Source organism: Lactuca sativa, chromosome 5 (genome assembly GCF_002870075.4).
Source record: "Lactuca sativa cultivar Salinas chromosome 5, Lsat_Salinas_v11, whole genome shotgun sequence".
NCBI classification, from domain to species: domain Eukaryota; kingdom Viridiplantae; phylum Streptophyta; class Magnoliopsida; order Asterales; family Asteraceae; genus Lactuca; species Lactuca sativa.
The window spans coordinates 67615075-67629924 of record NC_056627.2 but is presented as its reverse complement, the minus strand read 5'-3'; positions in this window follow the sequence as shown (position 1 = coordinate 67629924).

Here is a 14850-nt window from a genome sequence, read left to right as displayed (position 1 = left end):
ACTTTGAGAAGGACTCGGTCTCCCACCTAAAATTCCAAAGGTTTTCTTCGTTTATCAGCGTAGCTCTTCTGTCGGTCTCTAGAGGCTTTCAATCGTTCACGAATCTGAACGATTTTCTCTGTCGTTTCCCGAATGATTTTCGGACCGGTGAGAGTATTGTCGGAAGCTTGCCCCCTTGCTAATTGGGTATCACCCACCTCAGCCCAACACAGAGGGGATCTGCACTTTCGGCCGTAGATAGCTTCGAATGGAGCAGCCTTGATGCTCGTGTGATAACTGTTATTATAGGAAAATTCGACAAGGGGTAAATGAGCATCCCATGCTTTCCCAAAATCAATCACACAGGCTCGCACCATATCTTCCAGTGTTTGGATGGTCCTCTCACTTTGTCCGTCGGTCTGTGGATGGTAGGCTGTGCTTATGTCCAGCCTTGTTCCTAAGGAATGTTGTAGCGATTGCCAGAATCTTGAGGTGAACCTACTATCTCTATGGGAGATAATGGACATAGGTACACCATGTAGCCGTACGATTTCCCTAATGTATGTTCTCGTAAGTTTCTTCATCTTGTCAGTTTCTCGGATAGGCAGGAAGTATGCAGACTTGGTCAATCTATCCACGATGACCCATATGGTGTCAAGTCCACCCGTTGTCTTGTGCAACATGGTTATGAAATCCATAGTGATCCGCTCCCACTTCCATTCTGGAATATCTGGTTGTTGCAGTAAACCAGAGGGCTTCTGGTACTGGACCTTTACCTTTGCGCAAGTAAGGCATTTACTTACGAAGGTAGAAATCTCTGCTTTCATATTAGACCACCAGTATAGCTTTTTAAGATCCAAATACATCTTATCTGAACCTGGGTGGACGGAATACCGAGTGTTGTGCGCCTCGGTCATGACCAAGTCTCGGAAACCACCGTGTTTCGGTGTCCAGATCCGGTTCATGAAATATAACGCTCCGTCACCCTTGGCTTCTAAATTCTTGTCCATTCCTCTAAGAGATTCACTCGTCACAATTTCAGGTTTCATGGCTTCAAGTTGAGCCGCCTGAATTTGCTTAGACAAGTGTGAATGGATGGTTATTGACAATGACCTGACTTTGCGACCAGAATATTCCTTCCGACTTAGGGCGTCTGCTACTACGTTGGCTTTACCCGGATGATAACGAATATCGCATTCGTAATCAATGAGTAGCTCGACCCACCGTCGTTGTCTCATGTTGAGCTCCTTCTGATCGAAAATATGTTGTAAGCTCTTGTGGTCGGTAAAGAGAGTGCTCTTCGTTCCATACAAGTAATGTCTCCAGATCTTCAGAGCAAACACCACTGCTCCTAATTCGAGATCGTGTGTCGTGTAGTTAACCTCGTGTGTCTTCAACTGTCTCGAGGCGTAGGCGATGACCTTACCTCGCTGCATCAGAACACACCCGAGCCCTTGATTTGATGCATCGCAATAGACTACGAAGTCTTCTATTCCTTCGGGAAGGGATAGTATTGGCGCGGTGCACAAGGCTCTCTTGAGCGTTTGGAACGCTCTCTCTTGTTTCTCTTCCCAGTGAAAGGCCACGCCTTTCTGGGTCAGGGTCGTAATAGGTTTCGCTATTCGGGAGAAGTTCTGAATGAACATGCGGTAGTAGCCAGCGAGACCTAGAAATTGACGAATTTCTGTAGGCGTCTTGGGTGCTGACCAGTTCTCAATGGCTTTAATTTTGGATGGGTCCACATGGATTCCCTCTTCGCTTACCACGTGTCCTAAGAATTCGACTCTTTGGATCCAAAATTCACATTTCGAGAACTTCACATAAAGTTTCTCCTTTCGTAAAGTCCCTAAAACTTGTCGCAGATGATCGCCATGCTCTTCCTTACTTCGGGAGTAGATCAGGATGTCGTCAATGAAAACGATGACGAACTGATCCAACTAAGGTCGGCATACTCTATTCATCAGATCCATGAAGACTGCGGGCGCATTGGTCAATCCGAATGGCATCACCACGAACTCGTAGTGTCCGTAACGAGTTCGGAAGGCTGTGTTCGGCACATCCTCCTCTAGCACTCGTAACTGGTGATATCCGGATCTCAGATCAATCTTAGAAAAATAGTTCGCCCCTTGCAGTTGGTCGAATAGATCATCTATGCGAGGCAGAGGGTAACGATTCTTGACCGTCAGTTTGTTGAGTTCTCTGTACTCGATACACATACAGAATGATCTGTCTTTCTTCTTAACGAACAAGACCGGTGCTCCCCAAGGTGAGAAACTTGGTCTTATAAAGCCCTTGCTGAGCAGTTTGTTAAGTTGACCAGAGAGTTCCTACATCTCAGTTGGTGCTAAACGGTAGGGAGACTTGGCTACTGGAGTAGCTCTTGGGATTAAGTCGATTCTGAACTCGACTTTTCGTTGCGGAGGTAATCCAGGTAGCGCTTCTGGGAAAACGTCGGGGAAGTCGCTCACTACTGGGATGTTCTTTAGTTCTTTCGTTTCGAGGTTCGTGTCGACGATGTGAGCAAGAAATGCATCGTATTCTTTGCGCAGATATTTCTATGCTTGAATACTTGATATAATGCGAAGACTCGCACCAGGTTTGTCGTCGTAGACTATAAGAGTTTCGTTAGACGGGAGGTTTAGACGGACTTCTTTCTCGTAGCACATGATGTCGGCGCGATGAAGACTTAACCAATCCATGCCGATAATAACGTCGAAGCTTTTTATTGAAACCGGCATAAGGTCGATTAGGATTGAATGGTTATCTAGAGTTAGGGTACAACCTAAGTATATGATGTTAGTACTTTCAGTTTTCCCATTGGCCATTTCTACTGTGAATTGTTCATTAAGTGCGTGTGGTTGTTGCTTAAGCATGCGAGCAAATTTATGGTTTACGAAGCTTCGCTCCGCTCCACTATCGAACAGAATGCATGCATAGGAGTTATCAAGGAGGAACGTACCAGTCACCACTGTCGGGTCAGCAACTGCTTCCCCGTGGCCTATAGCTAGTACCCTCCCTGCTCCTCCAGCATTTCTCGCTTTGGGGCAGTCCCTTTTAAAGTGGCCTGTTTCGCCACATCCATAGCAAGTTGGGCTCGCGCCAGAGCCAGGGACTTGGGAGATCGGTTGTGCCGAGAATTTACAGAAACGGACGGTGTGTCCTTTCCTGTTACAGTTAGAACACTGCATGTCACGGCAGGGGCCGTTGTGGTGGAAGTTGCATTTGTTGCACTTCGGCAAACTTCCAGCATACTGCTTCATCGGAGCAGTAACAGCAGCAGGGGTTACCGCAACATGCACTGCCACGATTTGCTGCTTTTTGGCAGCTCGCTGCTTTTTCTTTTCATCCCAGAACTTCCGCTTAGTATCAGCGGGTTTGGAGGGTTCCGAGATGGCTAGGGTGGTTGTTGTTGCAGGGGTCTTGACTCCATGGTCAATGAGTCTTTGTGCCAAACGCTTGGCACTGTCGAAGGTAGCGAGGTTTGATGCTAGGACATTCCCCTGGTACGGAGGCACTAGCCCCCATATGTACCGTTCGATCTTTTTCCCCTCAGTGGGAACCATATTGGGGAAGAGGGCCACCAGTTTGCTGAATCGGGCAGTGTAAGCGATCACATTGGTGCCCTTCATGGTCAGGTTCCAGAGTTCCTGTTCCAACTTCTGGACTTCGGCCCTCGGGCAGTATTCCTCAGTCATGATGTCCTTCATTGTTTCCCAGCCAATGTCGTTAGCCACGACGAGTGTTAGGGCTTTAACGTGGCCGTTCCACCACATTAGGGCTTTTCCCTCAAAGGTGCATGCGGCATATTTAACTTTGCACGCAGCTGGGCATGAACAAATTTCGAAGACTGATTCAGTCTTCTCCAACCATTGCGAGAGGGCAATGACTCCGCCGGTGCCATAGAAAGGCTTCGGCTTGCAATTTGTGAAATCCTTGTAGGAGCACTCTCTTGAGCGCACAGGGATTTCGACCGGAATAGATTCAACAGGGGTTCCACCTCTGCTGGCATCGGATGAGTGATACTGAGCCATGGCAGTTGCCACTGCTGCAGCTACGGCAACATTCAGGGCTGCAGTATCGATGACCGGAGGCGGTGGAGGCGGTGGAGGTGCAGGGTTATTCCTAGGAGATTTGCAAGGAGGCATCTTTCAGCTATAAGTTTATAAAGATAAGAAAAATTGGTAAGAATCAATTTGTAAGAAACGTGAGAGTGTCACATGGACTAACTAACCATAGCCCAGCAGTTGAATGAGTGTCTGAGATCACAACAAGGAATATTAGTAGGAAAACACAAGTGTATAGATTTTTCCCACATATTAGATAGATGTCAATCATACTGGTATTACCAATGTAATAAGTTCAGGGAAAATCGACCTAACAGTAGGTCTTACTGATGGGTTTTGAGCATTCTAACACTTCCTAAGTATACATGCAACCCTAATAACCTTGGATCTATGTTTTTCTAATTATCATGCAAAGTTGAATTCCAAGGTTATACTCCTATCTAGCATACATGGGGAACAATTTTAACTAGAATGAAAGATAGAATAACTTACCTTGTTGTTGCTTATGTTCCTTGAGACCTTGTGAGCCTAGCACCCCAAGTGTGATGCCTCAAATGCTTCACACAACACCAAATGCTCTTGGAAAGACTTTTTGAGATAATACACACTTCTTAAAATCAGCCAAGCCCTCTAGTTTTTATGTGTAGCCAATTTTGGTAGAGAATGGGACTCTTATATAGTGTTGACACATCTAGGGTTACACCATGTAAACCCTAATGTGTCATGACTCTTCATTTCCATGACCCATGGGTTTGTAACTCCCAGGGAGCATCCATGGAGAATCCTATGGGTAGAACCCAACTTGATAATCCATGGAGCCTCTTAGCCCACTATACAAGATATGAATGATTTACATAATCAACCCATATATTTAATTAGTTATCCTTTGATCACTTAATTAATTTCAAATTAATTCTTTGATCAAACTAATCAAATAATATTATTAATATATTAGAACTTATAATATATTAATAATCTCCAAGTGTTATTTCTCTCAATTAGTCTATCCAATTGCATGGTGCCATGTCGGGTCGGGTCAAGTACACACCCGAAATAGTTATGGACTTAGACACCTTATCCAACACTTACATCATACCATACAGACAAGATTGACAGTCCTTAGATTCCTAATTAGAGTACTGAAAGTCAGGAATATTTTACAGACAAGTGTTGCTTAGAGCATAGATGTTCAAAGGCTAATCCTTAACCAAAAGACAGAGATGTGCTAGACATCATCTAACGGCGATGGGAATTCCTCGGGCGAGCCCTGAGGTCCGACACTTGATGAAACATCTCCTGAAGGTGTCGATCCTGAGCTCTCTGATGAGCTCGAAGTTCCATGACCTCAGCTCGGGAGGCAGTCAGCTGTTGTTGTAGGGTTTCATTGGTTCTTCGGGTCCGTTCCATGTCTTCTTCAAGACGACAGATGCGGACTATGTTGACACCTGAGTTGGCATCAATCTCCATGACCCGGTCGATGGCTGCTCGACCTTGCTCGACATTTCGAGCTTTTCTGCGGATAATGACAGGCAGAGCTCGGTCAGCAGAGCCACCATCGCTGACGTTGTAAAAGGTTCGGTCCCAAAAGTATGGTAAGGGTTGACCATGTTCATCACTCCAGCTATTCAAGTTGATTGCCCATAAGGGAGTAGGACCTGGAAAAGCTGGTCGGGGATTGTTGTTCGGGGCTTGACCTACTAGCGGTAGGTTGTTGACTTCAGGCTCGGAGTCAGATCCATCATAAAAGCCTTCTTTGAGGTGATCATCCAAAGGGATTGGATGGTCATTCTCGGGCCCTTCTTCGATCCACCCGGCATTGCCTTCATTTGGAAAGTACGGGTCGCCATGATGGAATCCAGCCATTTAGATCTACGCGAGAAGAGAGGTATAAGAATATAGTATACATGTAACTAGTAGTACAAAATACACCTATATTATTTTAAGTTTATGTTCTACTGATCTTCTTGTGGTATTGTTGGTAAGTTTTTAGACTTGTTAACACATCACATCCATTCTAGGGCATATGCTAATCACTCCTAAGACCAGCATAGTTGATAAGGCTATGCCATTTCCAGGACTGACCATACATCCCCGAGCACACTTGTGATATTTAACAATCGTAATACTTTTGTTCTTCTCATTGTGACACTGATTTTAGTATGAATGCAGACTAGTATATTCAATTAAATATTTTAATATTTAAAGTATAGACTCTTGGTCAGAGTTCTTTAATCCCTATTGGGTTTATAGTTTAGTATATCTTTTATGGGTTGATATACTTGATTCACTATAAACAATGCTCTGATACCAATCTGTCACACCCCAAAACCAAGAACGGCGGAAACGTTCTGGGGCGGAGGACGTCATGTACAGTATCACAACATAGCAAATGTAAATAAGCAAACAACATCATCCATTGCATTAAATATATAATTTTAATACAAGCATGTTCTGTACAGATATAGACACCAAAATAATGTAAATCAAAATAATAAGATGCGCCTTGAATACGCTCCATCTTCTCAAAAGCTAGCCTCGGTACCTGTCTACTGATGACCTAAGAATACAAGTTAAGTTGAAGGAGTTTATCAGCATTAAGCTGGTGAGTTCATAAGTAATTTAGTGTCAATGTTTGTTGTCAAAAACGTTTGAACCTGTCTCAATGTATAAGTTTGTAAAATGTAAGTAAGTGTTTGAAAGTGTTTGTAAAAGTTTCAATCTCTCAGAAAAACCTATATTTTCTATTAAAGTAGCCTTCTGCCAAGGCCTAACTGTTTTGTATGCTCGTTTGTTGTAAAAGTGTGTAATTGCCCAAGTGTAACTATCATTTAATAAAATATAGTTTGTACATTTATGCTTAAGTGAGGTTATCACTAAAATATGTAATGGGTAAATCATTGTAGTACTGTAGTTTTGTATAATAGGAACTACTGCTGTACTAACTACCTTAAACCGAATTTATATTAAGGTATAATGTGATAATTGCACCATACTATCGACTGATAACAACGACATAATGAATGGTCGTAATAACGGAATGACGTTTGGCACCCGCAGACCTGCAGGTCCGGCTGTAGCTAGCAGCAAGGTGTAGGATAGTCAATCCAGTATAGATCTATACGCAAACTCACGCTTTCCCTCCAAGAGAATTCTGGCTACAACTCGGGCCATGACATTTAAGGCATGCTCCGACACAGTGGATCACAATTGTTAACGTGTTCATGTATATGTAATTTTTCTCGTTCTAGTATAGTTGTATATGTTCTCCTTCTAGTATAGTTGTATATGTTATGTTTCTTGTATAGTTGTATATGTTCTGTTTCTACTATAGTTGTATATGTTCTGTTTCTAGTATAGTTGTATATGTTCCTGTGTTACCCCGATGATAACTAACTATTGATGTACTGATAAGTATGAATATGGAAGTACTTTTATGTCTATACATGTATATTTGATATATAACTAATATTGAAACGACCTTCGGATGGTCACCCTAAATCCCACCAGACCACATCCAAATCGAGAAAAAGGAAATAGGGCGGATGGCCTTCCTAAACCCTTTAAACATTAGTTATATATCTATACATATATGGGCATGCAATTTATAAGGAATAAACTAAAGTTTAATAAAAGCATTTGATAAGTAAAAGAGTTTGTAAAACATTTTGAAGTGAAACAATTTGATAAACAGTTTGAACAGTGAATAAATCATTGGTTTTCTAGTTATTAATCACATGTGTTTAATGCAATCACATGTGATTGATGCAATAACTATAAGTATTAACTTGTATCCCCCCCCCCCCCCCCGCATAAAGTATTTAAAACATTTAAAAGCATTTCAAAGGTTGATTAAAGGGGTATGAACTCACTTGTGGTGAGTAGATTGGACTGTAGTATCGGATACCGTGCTAGGTGGAAAACGGAGACTTGCTTACACACACGAACCTAGTTATCATATAATAAGCATATATATAACTAATTAGCCAAATAATAACTTAACAAAATAAGTTAGGACACTTAGGAACATGTAAAACACTTCGCATAAGTGTTAAAGGTCCTAATGGTTGCATCTAAGTTGCTACAGGACAAGGCAAAAGGGTTTGAAGCTTCCAAAGGCCTTGTATCAAAGTTCACCACCCAACCAACCCCACCCTTGGAGTTTACGGTCGTAAACTCTTGAGTTTACGGCCGTGAACTCCCCACTTGGTGGTTTTGGGTGTTTTAAGGTGCTATATTAATCCTAGAATAAGCCTAGCACTTGTGGAATAATTCTTGAAGTAGTTTAAGGCCCTAGAATGCTCCATAGAGGAGTTTACGGCCTAAAGACCATATCCCCTAGAGTTTACGGCTATAAACTCCTATGGGGTGTTGGTTTTAATTCATTTAAGTCACTTGCACATGTAGGATAGCTTCTATGTTTTTGTTTAAGGCTAAAGGGGACATTAGGCACACATTTGTGCCTTCACTTGGAGTTTACGGCCCAAGTGATGTTCCTTGGCCGTAAACTCCCTTTAAGGGATGATTTTGATGTCATTTACTCCCCATTCAAGTTACAAGTATCAAAGGGTAATTGTCTTAAAGCCTTAGGGGTGTTTAGGGCACTCTTAGCCCTTGAAAAAGGGGTTTACGGCCCAAGAGCATATCCTTGGCCGTGAACTCCTATAACTTGTGGTTCTTAATTGATTTCTAGCATCTAATGTTCATACATTAAGTCCTTTACTAGTTGCCTAACATGGAAATGAGACTAGGTAGCTTTTAGGCCTTGTTTTGGAGTTTACTCCCCAAGAACGTTCTTGGGCAGTAAACTCCCGGATCTTGCATTTTAGACATGTAATCAATGTTATAAAGCACATAACAAGTAATAAAACACATCTAGGAAAGTAGACTCACAATTTGGGATGAAAACCCGAAGATCCGTGAGAGAGAAAATGGCTCTTCTTTATTTGGAAATGTGAATAATGAATTAATTAAATTCAGAAATCTATTTATAGTCCTGAAATATTTTATTCCGGATATTGGACTATGACATTATGAAACTTGGAATGATCAAATTTGACAAACCCAGGAGCATCCACTCTCCTGATATCTCCTTAAACGTAAACCCTAATGTACACAAACTTATTCGGAAAAGTATGAAACTCACTGAAATTGGACTAGCTTCTATTGAATAGATAAAGTTCGTACAAATGGAAATTTCGGGTTGTCACAGTCTTAACTGTTTAAGACCTCAAGAGCAAAAGGGCTGAAGCAGGGAAGTACGCCGGGCGTAATCCCTAGTATGCGCTGTGTACTGGGTGGCGCTCCCCGATTCTGAGATGCAGTCGGGTACCCTCAGCGTACACATCTGGTACGCGCAGCGTAACCCGGAGAGTTGACTTTTAGGGCATGGTCTATTGTGGGGCCTTTGAGCTATGAAAAGGGTAAAATGGTCTTTTACCCTTCTGAGAGTGTCATAAGAGAGCATAGTCTAGCCTTTGAGAGTTATATTAAATAGAGTGTTATTTTCATATGATTAGGCGGAGGCTAGGCCAATGTTTACCGAGTCAGAGATTTACCGAGATACCCGAGGTGAGTCTTCTCACTATACTTTAACTAGTGTGGTAATAGAGTTTTGAGACAGAGTATTATAGTGTTATATGCCAGTGTGATTGCATGTTATTATGTGTTGTGATTTATTGTGATATGTGGTATGCATGATTCAGAGTTACAGAGTTGGGACTTTCGGGTCCCTAGAGTTAGGGCCAGAGGGCCCACAGAGAGTTGGGGCTGGAGGGCCCAACTGAGACACATTCACCAGAGAGTCAACAGAGTTACAGCCTCTAGTGGCTATTATGTGATTAGTGAGGTATTTTGGGGAAACTCACTAAGCTTATGCTTACAGTGTTCAGTGTTATGTGTTTCAGGTACAAGTGATGACCGTGGGAAGGCGCCGACTTGATTCGTACACACACATGGGACTGGATGTATTTTGATCTTGGGAGACATTTGTGAAATAAAAACATGATGTTATGACATTTTATGAATGAATGGTTTTAATTAAAATGTGTTTTCAAATGTGAAAAATTGTTTTAATTTTTACGGAGTTACATTCCTGCAATCGGTCAAGGCGACGAATGTCGACAACGTTATCTTGTACCTCTCTGTTGATTTCACAAACCCGGTTCGCTAAGACTCCGGATTGGTAGGCCTGGTTAGCTAGGTTGCCCACAATGATTGTGAGTGCCCAGTCAGTTGAACTTCCAATGCTAACGTTGTAGAAGTCCCTACACATCCCATATGGAGGACGTAATCCTTCTTGTTGACTACATTGGTGAATGTGGCTTTCCCTGACGGGGGTTGGTCCCTGAATACCTATCCTAACTGCAGGAGGTCGGACGACTGCTGGGTTGATTAACTCTTGCTCTGAGTCTGTCCCATCTGAGCCTTCCTCTTCCATGGGTTCCTCATCCTCTTCTGGGTCATCCTCCACCCACCCTCCATTGCCTTAGCTTGGGTATTAGGGGTCCACTGGTATATGGAATCTAGCCATTATGTCTGTGCGAGAATAGAGATATGAGAATTGTCTAAAAACTAAAATATGTAAATCTAAACATCTAAGTTAAACTATTCTATTCAAAAAATACTCCTATAGTATTCTAGATGTTATGTTTGATTCAAAAGTTCATAATTTTCGGTAAGTTTTAGACTCATTGTCCACTGTAGCTATTCCTTGGCATATACTAGTCGGCTTTAGGATAAATATAGTTGATCAGGCTATATTCATCCTAGTCTCGATTACATGTCCCAAGGCATACTTGTAGTGCACAACTCATCTATAAAACTTCTATATTGTTTTTATTATGATACTGACCCTTCAATATAATGTATGCATGTATACTATATAAAGGTCTCATTGTAAAAGTATAACTCTCACTCAGTGCGTTTTTGCCTAGTTATGTTCAAAGTTGTAAATCAATAATGGTTTTGATATATTTTGTTCACTATAAACAACGCTCTGATACCAATCTGTCACACCCCCAAACCTGCATGGCGGAAATATTCGGGGGCAGAAGACGTCATATTCAGTATCATAAGAATTGAATAGTAAAGAAAGTACAGACACCGTAATATAAATATATATGAAAAGCTTACATGATTTTATGTGTTACAAGTTTAAATATCAAATACAATATGGTGATCCAAAATATGTTACTAACGCCAGTGCATTAGCCTTCAAAAGAAGTCGCTAGCTTAGCTTAGCGGTTCCCTGATAATACAAGTTATTTCAAAGAAAAAGTGTCAACAATTAAGTTGGTCAGTTCATAAGTAGTGTTTTGAGAAAATGTATGCCATTCGAAAGTTCGGGTGTGTTTTCCGGAAAATCTGATATTTTCTTATTAGTGTATGAAATGAGTTTGAATGATTGTTGTATAACTTGTATGTATTTGAACCTGGAAAATCCTAAATTTTCTTCAAAGTGAAATGCAGTCTCAAATGACCAAGACCGTAACCTCTAAGAAACTATAACATGCTCAAAAGAATGATGTATAGTCTTATTATAAAACAACACTATAAGAAGATTTGTATTTGAATGTGAAAAGAAATGTATTTGTTACTTTTCCCATGAAAACGTAATACCTTTATAATTCTCTATCCAGTGAATTTTTATAACCGTACTGTCATAATTTGCCTGTAGCGACATTCTTTAGGGGTCAAAATGAGATGACACTTGTCACCTCGGGGACTGTAGCTAACAGTCAGGGTGTGGGATCATTAGTCCCGTATATATTTATACACAACTGTCACGTTCTTCGGACGGGAGATTCTGGTTATAAACAGGATATCTAGCGGTACCTTAAAAGGTATAGTGAAGATGAATGACTCATAGATTCTCAATTAAGTTTGTATTCTTGAAAATGAAGATTTTGTATGAAAATATTTCTCTTTTCCACAATATTAACAAAGACCTAATTAAGAGGTGTATGTTCTCGTATGTATAAGAACGGTATACCGAAAATGGTTACCCTTGATATGATGCAAACGTATAAATAAGCTTACAGTATTTATAATCATGTTTCATCTCGAGAGGGTAAAGTAGGGTAAGATGTTTTGCATGTTAACAGATCCAAGTGATAATCATTAGAAACAATATGAAATGTAGAATGAAAGATAGATGTTTTCACACAAGATTAACTGTTTGCTTACTTGTATTTTCCCCCATAATGTGTTATAAGCATTTAGAAAGTATTTAAAAGTGTATACCTGGGGGTATGAACTCACTTGGTAGTTTGAAGAATGGGAAACAAAAATTGACCAGAACTTCGATTGGAGAAAGCTGATTTCTCGGGATTCTCGGGAAACTCGAGAGCATAAAACTTCATTCAGAACTTGGATATGAAAACCAGGGCTTCGAGATGGCTTTGAGGGGTTAAACGCAGATCATAAGCACGAGAAAGAGTAGAAGTGCGCAACTAAACCTAGAACCCCCTTGAGTTCTATTTATAGTCCAACATTTTGGGTCTCACGTCGTGAGAATAGAGTTACTCATGTCGTGAGGTCGATCCTTATCCTCTTCCATGGACGAGACGTTTGTTGCCGGCTCTACAACCCATCAGTCACGGGCTCACGTCGTGAGCTATCTGACAACTTCTTTTTTCGTGTCTCGAACTTCATAGATTCATATCTCTCGCATACGATATGTACGTGTAGGTGAGATTATGCTCTACAACTCTCGTTTAGACTTCGTCAGCTAATTTTAACTTCAATTTTTAGTATTATAATTTTAATAGGCCGGGACAAGAAAAGTCCATTAAAAATCCATAACTTCTTCATCTGATATCCATTTTTGTCATTCTTTATACCGTTGTACTACTATTGTTGAGATCTTCGATTATTGTTTAGGTTGGACTGGCTAAAAGTCGCTCGATCTCTATTTCGAGTTTTTAGGTGTCTACTGCTATGATTAAAAATTCGAAAAATCATAACTTCCTCACACGAAGTCAAATTTGGGCATTCTTTTTGTATAAGCTTACAGTTTAATGATTTCTACAACTTTCATTTAGACACCTAAGTTTGAAAAGTATTTTGATGAAATTTATGGTTTTCTGCTTAACAGTTTTTTACTGGATTTGCTATGGATCTTAAATTGGTCATAACTTCTTCGTTATAACTCGGATTTTAGCGTTCTTTATCCTTTTGGAAACCTTATTACGATATATACCACTTAGTACACTCAGCTGAGATTTTTGAACATTTCATTTTTGATGTTATTTTTTTATTAATTCACAAACGGATTACCATATTTGACTTTTAGGCATTACATTGACCTGAAATATCGGGTTGTTACAACAGATACCATTAGAGTGCTCGTCAACAGCGGTATGAAACTATCTCCTCCATGATAACAAACCAAATGAAGGATGGTGAACCCATCACGGGCCACATGCAGAAAATTCAAAGGTATGTGGACCGTTTGCTGAAATTGAATGTGAACTTCCCTGAGGAGTTAGCAGTTGACATCATTTTGCACTCCATAACTTCGTGTTATGATCAATTCTAAATGACATATCACATGAACAAGGAGGAAGTTACACTCAACAAACTTCAAGGACTTTTGAAGACTGCCGAAAGTGGTCTTAAAAGTAAATCGGTTGTTACCACTCCTACTCCTACCGCGGCCCCTATCTTGGCAATCGGGCAACGTAAAGGGAAAAAGAGGAAGAGCCTGTCGAAAGGTACCAAGGAAAAGTCCCTTGATGGCTCCTCTTCGAGTGGAACGAAAAGAGGTTCTGTTACTCCTTCTGTCAATCCCGAAGAGGCTGAATGCTTCTATTTCCATGAAAAGTCGCACTAGAAGCGAAATTGCCCAAAGTACCTACATGATGTTAAGGATGGGAAAGTGAAACCCAACCATGTAGGTATTTACACTATATTGTCTAATAACTCACCCCATTCTAATTCTTGGGTCCTTGATACTGGTTGTGGTATTCGCATATGTTCTAATTTGCAGGACTAAAAAGAAGTGAGAATATGGAGCATGGGAAGATAAACATAATCATGGGGAATAGGAATGTTGCACCTGTCACCAAGATTGGAGTTTATTCTTTTTTTCTAAGTAGTGGGTTAACATTAGATTTGAATAAATATTGTTACTCGTCTGATATGGCGAGAAATATTATTTCCTTTCATGGTTTGTACAAATAAGGGTTTACCTTTTCGTTTGATAATGAATATGGTGGTATTAATGCTTTCTTTAATAACATTCTTTATTTTAAAGCATTACCTTGTGATGGTGTATATGAAACTGTGTCAGTTGTTGATGACCTAGGAAATAATGTGTTGTGTATTGATTCTTCCACTAACTTGGATAAAGCATCATTATGGCATTGTCGTCTTGGACATGTAAGAAAGAAACACATAGGCCAACTCCAAAAGGATGGAGTCTTGGAGTTATTTTACATAAATTTGGATGATAGTTGTGAATCTAGTTTACTTTGGAAAATGAAAAAGTCACCCTTTACTGGTAGTTGTGCTAGGAGTGAGGGTTTGTTGGAATTCATACATACTAATGTGTGTGGACCCTTCGGAACTGCCACAAGGGATGCTAACCGCTTTTATGTGAATTTTACTGATGATCATAGTAGATATGGGTATGTCTACTTAATCAACCATAAGTCAGAAACCATTGAAAAGTTCAAGGAGGTTAAACATGAAGTGGAGAATCAGTTGGGCAAGAACATTAAGATGCTTCGATCCGATAGAGGTGGTGGGTATCTTAGTATAAAGTTCCTTGACTATCTTAAGGAATATGGGATTGTCTTACCATTGA